Raw genomic sequence first — 13181 nt, 5'->3', positions numbered from 1 at the left:
CAAATCAACTATCGTGAATCTTTGATGTGGGTTGGCCCTTTAGGAACTCAGAGAAACAAGACAGACAGACCTGTTTCATCCCAGAAACCTCCCAGTTCCTGAGCCCTAGCCCTGGAAGTCTCAAAGCCATCACATCCAGAAATCTCTCTAGTCCCTGCTAGTGGTGAACTCACTTCGTCTTCCCCAGGACCACTAATTATTTCTCCATGTTTTCCTGTGAGATCTGAGGCCAGCTTTCTTCTTCCTCCCTCTGGCCTCTCCACGAACGATCTCCATTCTCTAGACAACATGTCTAGAACCGAGTCTTATAGGCACCGAGAGAGTGTGTCTTGAGGGCAGTTGGCGTTTCTAGGACACGAGTGACATCACAAAATTCCGAGAGCTCTCTGGGATACCGTGGAATTTCCAGAGAAGGGACTGCTGATGTCGTGAGGCACGGCCTTTACCTCCTTGCTGATATTTCTCCCCGAACTGACCGACCGACCGACCGACCGACCAACCGGAACCTGAGGTTTCCTTTCCAGGAGTCTCTCCTCCGACACAGAGGGAGCCATTCAGGATTTCCTCCTTCCAAAACCAGAAATTTCTCTCTGCTTCATTAATATCTTCTCACTACTTCCTGAACCCATGGGGAGTTAGTTAGTTGAACACTCACTTTTTTCATGAATGACCCTTCCTCCCTCTCCTGAACATCTCATATTACTGATTCATACTCAGTAAAACAGTAATATGAGAAATTAGGCCAGGAGGACATGGAAGATGAGGGTTGAGTCTTCTGAAGTGAACAAGCACTTAGGGAAGGCTAAACTTAAGGGAATTTGACTCTGAGTGGCAAGACATGAATAGCTGCTGCCAAGGCACAGATACAGGCACCAACTGGGCCCTCGGCATCCTCCTGCATCATCAGAGCTGTGTGGGAAACTCAGCCCAAAGGAGGGGCTGTGTTCAAAGGGAGAGGGCATTTTCGAGGACAGCACTGTTTTCTTTTTCTTCTTTCTTTCTTTCTTTCTTTCTTTCTTTCTTTTTTTTTTCGAGACAGCGTTGTTCTGTAGTTTTTTTTTTTTTTTTGGAGCCTGTCCTGGAACTAGCTCTTGTAGACCAGGCTGGTCTTGAACTCACATGCTTTCTTTTTTTTTCTATTGGATATTTTTGACTTCTTTATCAAAGATCAGGTGTTCGAAGATGTGTGGATCGATATCCGGGTCTTCTATTCGGTTCCATTGGTCCTCCTGTCTGTTCTTATGCCAGGACCAGGCTGTTTTCAGAACTGTAGCTTACAGAGTGTTCTTGCAGGTGGGGCACAGAAGAGGTTAATTACGGTACCTTAGTTCTTCTGCTTTTCTAGCAGACCGGAGCCCAGCTGACAGGAATCCAGTAGAGATGGTGTCAAGGTTCACACTGACACTAACAGCTGTAACTTGAGCAGGATTTGTGATCCACATGAAATTTGCAATGAATTGCAGCAAATCTGTGACACTCTAACTTGCTCAGGCTCAGTATCTGAACATACAGATGTTTGCAATGATCACTGGCTTCAGGATTTTTTTTTTTTTGTTGTTGTTGTTGTTTTGTTTTTCCACGAGACAGGGTTTCCCTGTAGCTGAAGTTTAACGGCCTGGTGTTTTTGTGACTTACTGCTTCAAAGAACTTCTCCATTTCTTTATCCCTAAGGGAAAAGAAATATAATCACTAAATACATTTAAGTGTCTTTCAACCATTTTAGATCCCTCTGTTGAGAGTTCTCTGTTTAGGTCTGTACTCCATTTTTTAAAATTGGATTATTTGTTCTTTGGATGACCAATTTCTCGACTTCTTTGTGTATTTTGGAGATTAGTGAAGATCTTTTCCCATTCTGTAAGGCCGTCGTTTTGTCTTGTTGGCCATGTTCTTTGCTTTACAGAAGCTTTTCAGTTTCAGGAGGTCTCACTTATTAATTGTTTCACTCAGTGTCTGTTTTTTTTTCTTTTTTTTTCTTTTTTCTTTCTTTTTTTTTCTTTTTTTTCTTTTTTTCTTTTTTTCTTTTTTTCTTCTTCTTCTTTTCTTTTTTTTCTTTTTTTTCTCTCTTTAGTTTTTTTCTTTGTTCTTTTTTTTTGTTTTGTTTTTCTTTTTTTTTTCTTTTTTCTTTTTTTTCTTTTTCTCTCAGTGTCTGTGCTACTGGGGTTCTATTTAGCAAGCGTTCTCCTGTGCCAATGTGTTCAAGTGCATTTGATATTTTTATTTTTATATTCTTTTATTGTGGATGAAGTCAATTATTTGAACTCTCAAATATTTTTATTGTTATTATCTCTCTATTTGTTTGCTTATTTGTGGTTGTTCACCAACTTGACTATCTAGAGGAAGTAAAAGTCGTAACAAGGTTTCCGTAGGTGAACCTGCGGAAGGATCATTAACGTGAGAGAGCAGCGGCGGCGGCTCTGCCCGCCCGCTCGCCTGCCTCGCCCGAGTTCTCGCCGGGAGGCGCGCTCCCCGGGTCGCACGTGTGTTGTGCGCACGGAAGTGTGCGTGCGCACGGGCGCTCGTGGCGGTCGTGAGAGAGAGGTCGAGAGAGGGGGAAGGGGGACGGGCGCCGGCTCGCCCGCCCTCCTCGCCCCGTCCGAGGACCCGTGTCTGGCTCTGCCACTGGCGGCTCACGGCGGACGGCGGCTCTCTTCCCGCTCTCGCTCTCCTCCGTCCACTCCCGCTGCTTGCCTCACCGCACCGCAGCGGCCCGCGGGTGTGTCCCCTCTTTCCCGGGCGCGCGCCTTTCCCTCTCCATCCCTCTTCGCGGGGGAGGATGGGCGAGGGTCTGGCGGCGCCCCGGGCCCCCTCTCGCCGCCGACCTCCGCTCGCGCGCCGTGGCGCCGCGGCGCGCCTGTCGGGGAGGCGGCGGAGGTTGGGCGCACTTTTCTTTCCCCCCTCTCCACCTCCTTCTCCAAAGGACCGGGGTAGACCAGTAGTCCCTCCCACCGGGCAGGAGGCCATTTTTTTCCCCCGGGGATGCGGCGGGTCGACCAGATGTCCCGCTGGACTCTTTTTTTTTTTTTTTTTAATGTATAATATATATTATATCTTCCTAGACCTGACGGGTCGACCAGTTGTCTCTGTGCACTTCCTTTTTTTTGACGGACTGGAAGTGGGTCGACCAGTTGTCCGATTAAATATTTGGCCTTAAAATCCTAAGTACCGGGGTCGACCAGTTGGCCTTGTGAACTTGGGTCGACCAGTTGTCTTTTTCCATGTCTTGATTGACTGATGTCATTCTTCAATGTGTTGGTGGTTAGTTTATCTCTTTTGTTCTCTATGCCAACACGCCCCACTCACCAAACACTTTTTTTTAAATTTATTTATTTACTTATTTTTATTTTAGTTTTTATTATTTATTTATTTATACATACATACATACATACATCCTGTCTATCTGTCCAGATGGGGCAGGGGTAGAAGGGGCTAGCTATGAGAGGAAGGTGCTCGGTGGGCATCCAGTTGTAAATAAGGCTGGGAATAAATAGCTGAATATTAATTCATTTGAGTAATATTAAAACTGTTCAAGTAGAAAACAATTGCTTTCTTTTTCTGTTTGCCCAGAGATCTGACTGACTGCAACTTGGAAAGAAGACGGCCCTGCTGGACAGAGACCTCCCTCCTGCTTTGGGTTGGTCGACCAGTTTACATGTTTATTTCCACGTTTTGTCTTTTATGGATTGAATGGATGTGTCTCTCTCTCTCTTTTTTTTTTTTTTTTGGTTTTTCGAGACAGGGTTTCTCTGTGGCTTTGGAGCCTGTCCTGGAACTAGCACTGTAGACCAGGCTGGTCTCGAACTCACAGAGATCCGCCTACCTCTGCCTCCCGAGTACTGGGATTAAAGGCGTGCGCCACCATCGTCCGGCTCTCATTTTTTTTTCACGATTGCTTGCTTGCTTGCTTGCTTACTTACTTACTTACTTACTATCTGTTCAGCCCATCTCATTTACTTACTTCTTTAAAAAAAATGACCCACCTAGTTATTTACTTACTTACTTACTTACTTACTTGTTCATTCATTCCTTCACTTCCTTATCTTCTTTCATATATCTGTTTATTTATCTGCTGATTTAGCGTGACTCATTTACTTATTGAATGTTTCAATTATTATTTAGTTTTATTCATTTATTCATTCTTTATGTCTATTTTTATGTATGTATTTACTTACTTTCTTAATTTTTTTTTACTTTTTAAAATTTACTTAATTTTTTTCTTTCTTTGGGAATGTAGATTCTTTCTTCCTTTCTTCCTTTCTTTCCTTCTTTCTGTCTCCTGACTGTCACTGGCTAAGAAAATGGTGGCCTCCATGTCACTGGTCAGCATAGCAGCTCCTAAAATGGAATTTGATGAAGGGATACATAGATAGATAGATAGATAGATAGATAGATAGATAGATAGATAGATAGATAGATAGATGGGATGCGCACACGCTCACACACACACACACACACACATATGCACGCATGTGCATGACATGTACAGATGGGGGGCGATTCTAATGTTTTCAGAGGAAGGTGCTCGCTGGTAATAATAAATGTGCTGGTAAATAAGGCTGGAAATAGCTGAATATTAAATCATTAAAACTCTTCAAATAAATAAAAAGCAATTCCATTTCTCTCTCTCTCTCTTTCTCACCATATACCAGCACATCTGAACTGACTGCAACATACAAAAGAAGAAGAAACACGGAAAGAAGACATCCCTGCTGGACAGGATCTGAGATGAGAATAAATTCATCGAATGGCTGCCAACAGCATTTCATTGAGAAGAGATTCCACATTTTATGCTGTACAGTTACTTAGTTAGATAGATAGATAAAGAGAGGCCTGTGAACTGGGGTGGGCTGTGGCTTCTCAGGTCACCTCAGGTCAGGGAGGGGCTGAGGAGTGTCCCATTGGCCTTGACAATAGGCAGGAGTCAGAGGTTAATGTCAGGGCAGGGCCTGAGAGTTCCTCAAAGGGAATGAATGGAGACCCTTGCTTACCTAAGAAATGCCTGACCTTGGAAAAGGACTTGTGGAAAGCGGGCCCTTGAAACTGTGGTTTCACGTCTTACTAGAAAGCTCCCTCTTGGAAGGGAAAGTCATCGTGATATCTTACTCTTTTCCCAAGGATACCCTACCTACCCTTCTGATCATTCTTACTGAATTAAGTCTTCCACTGCAAATAAATAAATAAATAAATAATAAATGAAGTGGGTGAGTGAGTGAGTGAGTGAGTAAGTAAGTAAGTAAGTAAGTAAACAAGCAAATACGTGGATGGACAAATAAATACAAAGTTTGCTGTTGTTGACTGACTTTTGATTTCATAATGAATCTCTCTCTCTCTCTCTCTCTCTCTCTCTCTCTCACACACACACACACACACACACACTAAATATACAATAAAAGGAAGCATAACACCTTTACTCAGGGGGCAGAGTGAACTCTGAAAGTTTTCCAGGCGGGGGGGGGGAGAGACAGAATATAAGAACAAAATGAGAAACAAGGAAAAATAGTGTTGGCTGGCTGGCCGGCTTTCAGTTCCCTGACAGAAATGAGCACATTGTGGAGGAAACACAAAGTTGTTACACTATGTGGGTGTGATGAGGAGAGATTGTGAGTGAGTGTCCTGTCAGAACAAAGTTAGTCCCATAGTTGATGAAATTCATTATCCCAAAACTTCAGCAGAATATATCCCAAGTTTGCAAATGTGTGATCAGCTTGTGACAGGTTGGGCTGGAGATGCTGAGAACTGGGGAGCCCTCAATGCAAGAGCAGACACTCATTCCCATGAAGAGGGAGAGAGGGAGGGAGGGAGGGAGGGATCATTCATTCCTATACTCAAGTTTAAAGAAAGATGAGTGGCTATCTATGGAGAGACCACTCACAGATATGAAAAATCATTTCCTAAAAATCAAATTTCTCAGTCAGTATGCAACTGCTATGGTGCTTCTCCTAGATAGAGCAAAACACACAAACAAACTGATTCCTTGATCTAGAGCCACAGTGCACATGCTGTGGAAAAGGGGACATGGCCAACTTGAATCACAATATTCATCAGAGCATGGAAAGAGCGTAAAAAGGACACAGAGGAGAGATAATTGTGGTCCTTCCTTCCTCCCTCCCTCCCTCCCTCCCTCCCTCCCTCCCTCCCTCCCTCCTTCCCTCAGGAAGTGACTGACAGATGAGACTTTGTCCAAGCAGGTTCTGTCTGAAATACCAGACTTGAGTTTCCCCCTCTGTGGGTATTAGCTAATCAGTCCTCCCTTCTTTCTGTAGGAAGGTGGTGCATGTCTCTCAGAACTTACCTGGTTTCCTCTGCACCAGGTGAACCAGGGAAAAGCTTTCTAAGCCTTATTCAGACCCATAGAGGCTGCGCTGTGTGTGACTTCAGAGACCTCAGGGAGTATAGGGGTGGGTGGGTGCTTGATGCTTCAGACTCATGTCATTGAAGGACATAACATAGTCTGGATTCACAGAGATTCACAACACAGAGCCATTGTCACTTACTAACAGCTCAGGACACCCAGAGCTAACAAGAAATTGCAGTCTCAGCCGGGCTTTAATCACAGCACACACACAGATCTCTGTGAATTCAAAGATGGCCTGATTTACAGAGTGAGTTTTAGGACAGCCCAAGATACACAAAGAAACCCTTTCTTGAAAAACAGCAAAAGAAAGAAAGACAAGGAAAAAGAAAAAAATGGCAGTCTCTTTCCACTCTCTCCTCCATTGGCTCTTAAAGAGCTCTCAAGCTGAACTGGAGACCATGGTGTCACTCAAAACTGGGAAGCCAGAAACCTTAGGGGGGTCACAGGAGTCGGACTGACTGCAGCACTTGATGCCTCAACCCTGCTAATGGCTGTGATATAAGGCATGGTAAAATACGGGCTTTGGCAGAGCACTACTCCCCTTTCTCTATTATTATTGCTACACAACGAAAAGGACCGGGGGGGGGGTGATGATGTGCAGTCAGTGCTGGTATTGAAATCTCACTGACTCCTTCCGCACTCCTTGTCAATTCCCGACTTTGTCAAATCAACTATCGTGAATCTTTGATGTGGGTTGGCCCTTTAGGAACTCAGAGAAACAAGACAGACAGACCTGTTTCATCCCAGAAACCTCCCAGTTCCTGAGCCCTAGCCCTGGAAGTCTCAAAGCCATCACATCCAGAAATCTCTCTAGTCCCTGCTAGTGGTGAACGCACTTCGTCTTCCCCAGGACCACTCATTATTTCTCCATGTTTTCCTGTGAGATCTGAGGCCAGCTTTCTTCTTCCTCCCTCTGGCCTCTCCACGAACGATCTCCATTCTCTAGACAACATGTCTAGAACCGAGTCTTATAGGCACCGAGAGAGTGTGTCTTGAGGGCAGTTGGCGTTTCTAGGACACGAGTGACATCACAAAATTCCGAGAGCTCTCTGGGATACCGTGGAATTTCCAGAGAAGGGACTGCTGATGTCGTGAGGCACGGCCTTTACCTCCTTGCTGATATTTCTCCCCGAACTGACCGACCGACCGACCGACCGACCAACCGGAACCTGAGGTTTCCTTTCCAGGAGTCTCTCCTCCGACACAGAGGGAGCCATTCAGGATTTCCTCCTTCCAAAACCAGAAATTTCTCTCTGCTTCATTAATATCTTCTCACTACTTCCTGAACCCATGGGGAGTTAGTTAGTTGAACACTCACTTTTTTCATGAATGACCCTTCCTCCCTCTCCTGAACATCTCATATTACTGATTCATACTCAGTAAAACAGTAATATGAGAAATTAGGCCAGGAGGACATGGAAGATGAGGGTTGAGTCTTCTGAAGTGAACAAGCACTTAGGGAAGGCTAAACTTAAGGGAATTTGACTCTGAGTGGCAAGACATGAATAGCTGCTGCCAAGGCACAGATACAGGCACCAACTGGGCCCTCGGCATCCTCCTGCATCATCAGAGCTGTGTGGGAAACTCAGCCCAAAGGAGGGGCCGTGTTCAAAGGGAGAGGGCATTTTCGAGGACAGCACTGTTTTCTTTTTCTTCTTTCTTTCTTTCTTTCTTTCTTTCTTTCTTTCTTTCTTTTTTTTTTTCGAGACAGGGTTGTTCTGTAGTTTTTTTTTTTTTTGGAGCCTGTCCTGGAACTAGCTCTTGTAGACCAGGCTGGTCTTGAACTCACATGCTTTCTTTTTTTTTCTATTGGATATTTTTGACTTCTTTATCAAAGATCAGGTGTTCGAAGATGTGTGGATCGATATCCGGGTCTTCTATTCGGTTCCATTGGTCCTCCTGTCTGTTCTTATGCCAGGACCAGGCTGTTTTCAGAACTGTAGCTTACAGAGTGTTCTTGCAGGTGGGGCACAGAAGAGGTTAATTACGGTACCTTAGTTCTTCTGCTTTTCTAGCAGACCGGAGCCCAGCTGACAGGAATCCAGTAGAGATGGTGTCAAGGTTCACACTGACACTAACAGCTGTAACTTGAGCAGGATTTGTGATCCACATGAAATTTGCAATGAATTGCAGCAAATCTGTGACACTCTAACTTGCTCAGGCTCAGTATCTGAACATACAGATGTTTGCAATGATCACTGGCTTCAGGATTTTTTTTTTTTGTTGTTGTTGTTGTTTTGTTTTTCCACGAGACAGGGTTTCCCTGTAGCTGAAGTTTAACGGCCTGGTGTTTTTGTGACTTACTGCTTCAAAGAACTTCTCCATTTCTTTATCCCTAAGGGAAAAGAAATATAATCACTAAATACATTTAAGTGTCTTTCAACCATTTTAGATCCCTCTGTTGAGAGTTCTCTGTTTAGGTCTGTACTCCATTTTTTAAAATTGGATTATTTGTTCTTTGGATGACCAATTTCTCGACTTCTTTGTGTATTTTGGAGATTAGTGAAGATCTTTTCCCATTCTGTAAGGCCGTCGTTTTGTCTTGTTGGCCATGTTCTTTGCTTTACAGAAGCTTTTCAGTTTCAGGAGGTCTCACTTATTAATTGTTTCACTCAGTGTCTGTTTTTTTTTCTTTTTTTTTCTTTTTTCTTTCTTTTTTTTTCTTTTTTTTCTTTTTTTCTTTTTTTCTTTTTTTTCTTCTTCTTCTTTTCTTTTTTTTTTCTTTTTTTTCTCTCTTTAGTTTTTTTCTTTGTTCTTTTTTTTTGTTTTGTTTTTCTTTTTTTTTCTTTTTTCTTTTTTTTCTTTTTCTCTCAGTGTCTGTGCTACTGGGGTTCTATTTAGCAAGCGTTCTCCTGTGCCAATGTGTTCAAGTGCATTTGATATTTTTATTTTTATATTCTTTTATTGTGGATGAAGTCAATTATTTGAACTCTCAAATATTTTTATTGTTATTATCTCTCTATTTGTTTGCTTATTTGTGGTTGTTCACCAACTTGACTATCTAGAGGAAGTAAAAGTCGTAACAAGGTTTCCGTAGGTGAACCTGCGGAAGGATCATTAACGTGAGAGAGCAGCGGCGGCGGCTCTGCCCGCCCGCTCGCCTGCCTCGCCCAAGTTCTCGCCGGGAGGCGCGCTCCCCGGGTCGCACGTGTGTTGTGCGCACGGAAGTGTGCGTGCGCACGGGCGCTCGTGGCGGTCTTGAGAGAGAGGTCGAGAGAGGGGGAAGGGGGACGGGCGCTGGCTCGCCCGCCCTCCTCGCCCCGTCCGAGGACCCGTGTCTGGCTCTGCCACTGGCGGCTCACGGCGGACGGCGGCTCTCTTCCCGCTCTCGCTCTCCTCCGTCCACTCCCGCTGCTTGCCTCACCGCACCGCAGCGGCCCGCGGGTGTGTCCCCTCTTTCCCGGGCGCGCGCCTTTCCCTCTCCATCCCTCTTCGCGGGGGAGGATGGGCGACGGCAGGCGGCGCCCCGGGCCCCCTCTCGCCGCCGACCTCCGCTCGCGCGCCGTGGCGCCGCGGCGCGCCTGTCGGGGAGGCGGCGGAGGTTGGGCGCACTTTTTTTTCCCCCCTCTCCACCTCCTTCTCCAAAGGACCGGGGTAGACCAGTAGTCCCTCCCACCGGGCGGGAGGCCATTTTTTTCCCCCGGGGATGCGGCGGGTCGACCAGATGTCCCGCTGGACTCTTTTTTTTTTTTTTAATGTATAATATATATTATATCTTCCTAGACCTGACGGGTCGACCAGTTGTCTCTGTGCACTTCCTTTTTTTTGACGGACTGGAAGCGGGTCGACCAGTTGTCCGATTAAATATTTGGCCTTAAAATGCTAAGTACCGGGGTCGACCAGTTGGCCTTGTGAACTTGGGTCGACCAGTTGTCTTTTTCCATGTCTTGATTGACTGATGTCATTCTTCAATGTGTTGGTGGTTAGTTTATCTCTTTTGTTCTCTATGCCAACACGTCCCACTCACCAAACACTTTTTTTTAAATTTATTTATTTACTTATTTTTATTTTACTTTTTTATTATTTATTTATTTATACATACATACATACATACATCCTGTCTATCTGTCCAGATGGGGCAGGGGTAGAAGGGGCTAGCTATGAGAGGAAGGTGCTCGGTGGGCATCCAGTTGTAAATAAGGCTGGGAATAAATAGCTGAATATTAATTCATTTGAGTAATATTAAAACTGTTCAAGTAGAAAACAATTGCTTTCTTTTTCTGTTTGCCCAGAGCTCTGACTGACTGCAACTTGGAAAGAAGACGGCCCTGCTGGACAGAGACCTCCCTCCTGCTTTGGGTGGGTCGACCAGTTTACATGTTTATTTCCACGTTTTGTCTTTTATGGATTGAATGGATGTGTCTCTCTCTCTCTCTTTTTTTTTTTTTTTTGGTTTTTCGAGACAGGGTTTCTCTGTGGCTTTGGAGCCTGTCCTGGAACTAGCACTGTAGACCAGGCTGGTCTCGAACTCACAGAGATCCGCCTACCTCTGCCTCCCGAGTACTGGGATTAAAGGCGTGCGCCACCATCGCCCGGCTCTCATTTTTTTTTCACGATTGCTTGCTTGCTTGCTTGCTTACTTACTTACTTACTTACTATCTGTTCAGCCCATCTCATTTACTTACTTCTTTAAAAAAAATGACCCACCTAGTTATTTACTTACTTACTTACTTACTTGTTCATTCATTCCTTCACTTCCTTATCTTCTTTCATATATCTGTTTATTTATCTGCTGATTTAGCGTGACTCATTTACTTATTGAATGTTTCAATTATTATTTAGTTTTATTCATTTATTCATTCTTTATGTCTATTTTTATGTATGTATTTACTTACTTTCTTAATTTTTTTTTTACTTTTTAAAATTTACTTAATTTTTTTCTTTCTTTGGGAATGTAGATTCTTTCTTCCTTTCTTCCTTTCTTTCCTTCTTTCTGTCTCCTGACTGTCACTGGCTAAGAAAATGGTGGCCTCCATGTCACTGGTCAGCACAGCAGCTCCTAAAATGGAATTTGATGAAGGGATACATAGATAGATAGATAGATAGATAGATAGATAGATAGATAGATAGATAGATAGATAGATGGGATGCGCACACGCTCACACACACACACACACACACACACACACACATATGCACGCACGTGCATGACATGTACAGATGGGGGGCGATTCCAATGTTTTCAGAGGAAGGTGCTCGCTGGTAATAATAAATGTGCTGGTAAATAAGGCTGGAAATAGCTGAATATTAAATCATTAAAACTCTTCAAATAAATAAAAAGCAATTCCATTTCTCTCTCTCTCTCTTTCTCACCATATACCAGCACATCTGAACTGACTGCAACATACAAAAGAAGAAGAAACACGGAAAGAAGACATCCCTGCTGGACAGGATCTGAGATGAGAATAAATTCATCGAATGGCTGCCAACAGCATTTCATTGAGAAGAGATTCCACATTTTATGCTGTACAGTTACTTAGTTAGATAGATAGATAAAGAGAGGCCTGTGAACTGGGGTGGGCTGTGGCTTCTCAGGTCACCTCAGGTCAGGGAGGGGCTGAGGAGTGTCCCATTGGCCTTGACAATAGGCAGGAGTCAGAGGTTAATGTCAGGGCAGGGCCTGAGAGTTCCTCAAAGGGAATGAATGGAGACCCTTGCTTACCTAAGAAATGCCTGACCTTGGAAAAGGACTTGTGGAAAGCGGGCCCTTGAAACTGTGGTTTCACGTCTTACTAGAAAGCTCCCTCTTGGAAGGGAAAGTCATCGTGATATCTTACTCTTTTCCCAAGGATACCCTACCTACCCTTCTGATCATTCTTACTGAATTAAGTCTTCCACTGCAAATAAATAAATAAATAAATAATAAATGAAGTGGGTGAGTGAGTGAGTGAGTGAGTAAGTAAGTAAGTAAGTAAGTAAACAAGCAAATACGTGGATGGACAAATAAATACAAAGTTTGCTGTTGTTGACTGACTTTTGATTTCATAATGAATCTCTCTCTCTCTCTCTCTCTCTCACACACACACACACACACACTAAATATACAATAAAAGGAAGCATAACACCTTTACTCAGGGGGCAGAGTGAACTCTGAAAGTTTTCCAGGCGGGGGGGGGGGAGAGACAGAATATAAGAACAAAATGAGAAACAAGGAAAAATAGTGTTGGCTGGCTGGCCGGCTTTCAGTTCCCTGACAGAAATGAGCACATTGTGGAGGAAACACAAAGTTGTTACACTATGTGGGTGTGATGAGGAGAGATTGTGAGTGAGTGTCCTGTCAGAACAAAGTTAGTCCCATAGTTGATGAAATTCATTATCCCAAAACTTCAGCAGAATATATCCCAAGTTTGCAAATGTGTGATCAGCTTGTGACAGGTTGGGCTGGAGATGCTGAGAACTGGGGAGCCCTCAATGCAAGAGCAGACACTCATTCCCATGAAGAGGGAGAGAGGGAGGGAGGGAGGGAGGGATCATTCATTCCTATACTCAAGTTTAAAGAAAGATGAGTGGCTATCTATGGAGAGACCACTCACAGATATGAAAAATCATTTCCTAAAAATCAAATTTCTCAGTCAGTATGCAACTGCTATGGTGCTTCTCCTAGATAGAGCAAAACACACAAACAAACTGATTCCTTGATCTAGAGCCACAGTGCACATGCTGTGGAAAAGGGGACATGGCCAACTTGAATCACAATATTCATCAGAGCATGGAAAGAGCGTAAAAAGGACACAGAGGAGAGATAATTGTGGTCCTTCCTCCCTCCCTCCCTCCCTCCCTCCCTCCCTCCCTCCCTCCCTCCCTCCCTCCTTCCCTCAGGAAGTGACTG

Source organism: Microtus pennsylvanicus, chromosome 12, assembly GCF_037038515.1.
Source record: "Microtus pennsylvanicus isolate mMicPen1 chromosome 12, mMicPen1.hap1, whole genome shotgun sequence".
Taxonomy (NCBI): Eukaryota; Metazoa; Chordata; class Mammalia; order Rodentia; family Cricetidae; genus Microtus; species Microtus pennsylvanicus.
This window is presented reverse-complemented; position numbering follows the sequence as displayed.